This window comes from Corvus kubaryi, unplaced genomic scaffold, assembly GCF_017639235.1.
Source record: "Corvus kubaryi isolate FWS band 111438036 unplaced genomic scaffold, C.kubaryi_AGA036_p1.0 37385, whole genome shotgun sequence".
NCBI classification, from domain to species: Eukaryota; Metazoa; Chordata; class Aves; order Passeriformes; family Corvidae; genus Corvus; species Corvus kubaryi.
Window position 1 is genome coordinate 21,395,345 of NW_024581127.1, and position 2,146 is coordinate 21,397,490.

Consider the following 2,146-nt stretch of genomic DNA (forward strand, 5'->3'; position numbering starts at 1 on the left):
GGGGGGTTCCACGGCTGGAACAGGTCCATCGGCTCCAGGGAGGCCATGGCCCAGCCCAGCCTGGCCTGAGCAGGGCCTGGCCAGGCCCGCTGGCCCCCACACGGGGCCCGCAGCCACCTGTCCCAGCGCCGGAAACGAGAGACAGAGCTGTGGGGAATTTGTCTATTCTTAAATGTGGATCACAGAGGCGGTCACAACTTTAAGTGGCTTAGAGAATTGTCCATATTCAAACTGGCCAGCTGATAGGTTCTATCAGGTCCCAGAGGAAGCTGTAAGCACCCCTTAGCAAGGACATCCCTTCCAGGACTATGCTTGCTAACCTACGACATCAGGGTTTGATTAAACTGTCTAAACAATTTCTTTAACAAGAGGGCTGGATGAAGATTACCAAATAGTCAAAATGCAACATGCGTGTGAAAATGATGGGGAAGGTGGGGAATAAACAAAATACAAAAGGTAAAAGAGGTGTAAGATATAGAAGATGGAATCAAATTTTGTCTTACAATGTTATCTTCCAGTTTGAGAGATGCGCCTGTGCAAACATCATGAAGTTCAGCAGGGCTGAGTGTAAGGTCCTGCTCCTGGCTGGGGCAACCAAAAGCAAGAATAGAGGCTGGGAGAAGAATGGATTGACAGCAGACATGAAGAGAGGGACTTGGGGCTATTGGTGGAGGAGAAACTCAATGTGACCCGACATTGTGCCCTTGCAGTCCAGAAAGCCAACTGTGTCCTGGGCTGCTAATCAAAAGAAACATGGCCATCATGCCCAGGAAGGGTTCTGCCTCTCTATTCTCTTCTCCTGAGACCCTATCTGATTTACTTCATCCAGCCCTGGGGACTCCAGTATAAGAAGGCCACATGCCTGTAGGAGTCAGCTCAGAGGAGGGCCATGATCAGAGGGCTGGAGCACCTCTCCAATGAAGACAGGCTGAGTCTCTACAGCCTGGAAAAGAGAAGGCTCTGGGGAGACCTTGTAAGGGCCTTCCAGTACCTAAAGGGGTCTACAGAAAAGATGGAAAGGGACTTTTTACAAGAGCTTGTAGTGATAGGACAGGAGGGCATAGCTCTAAACTGAAAGATAGGTTTGGCTTAGATATCAGGAAGAAATTCCCTGCTGTGAGGGTGGTGAGGCGTAGAAATAGGATTCCCAGAGAAATTGTGGAGTCCATGTCCCTGGAAGTGTTTAAGGCCAGGTTAGATAGGATTCTGAGAAACCTTGTCTAGTGGAAGATGTCCCTGCACATGACAGGGGGCCTGGAACTAAATGATGTCGGGTCCACTCCAATACAAACCATTCCTTGAATCTATGATTGCATGGTTGTCTGATTTAGGGCCTTCAAATGAAAGGAAGATTCATAGCTGAGGAACTAAAAGTTACATCAAATCAAGGAAGAGGAGATGAATGAAGGAAAACATTCTTGTTCTGAAAGAAGTTTTTCATTTAATTTCATCCTGGAAAATTATTTTGTGCTTTGTCTCTTGCTTACACTAGAAGCACAGCAAAAATCTTTAGCTATTTCAGAAGAGATTATATATTTTAATGTGGTTTTGAAATCTCAAATGCCTTTATTTTGTTACAGTGTAGTATAAATCATCAGAATTGGAACATAAATTGAAGTAAAAAGTTCTAATAATATTGGAGTAAAATATTTTGATTTTGTTCATATAATCTATGAGCTATATATCATGTAATTTCTTTCCTGTAAATCATATTGTCAAAATTTGACATATTCTCTCAAAAACAGGAAGTTTTAGATAAAACAGCTCTTCTTGATGGACAGCTTCTTCATCAAAGAGAAAATTCAATTTGCTTTTCCTGTAGGAGTTGCACATCCAAATTATCTCAGAACTAGGAATAAGGACATGTTGTATTGGCTTGAATATTGATGGGACTGGAGCAAAAACCTGTTTCAAAATCAGAACTAAACAATTATGGGAAAATATGAAACAGTTAATGTTCTTTATGATTTAGCAATAATGTTGCTTGCATGTCAAACATAAGTACTTTCTGAATGTCTTTGTTTCTTTGAATCTGAATTTGGTGATTAGAGGTTGTTGCTGCATGTGTGTCCTATGATCAGTGGAATCAAGAATTTAATCATATGGATCATCAGCAATTCTGATCTACTTCGTGCCTCTTCCTTTT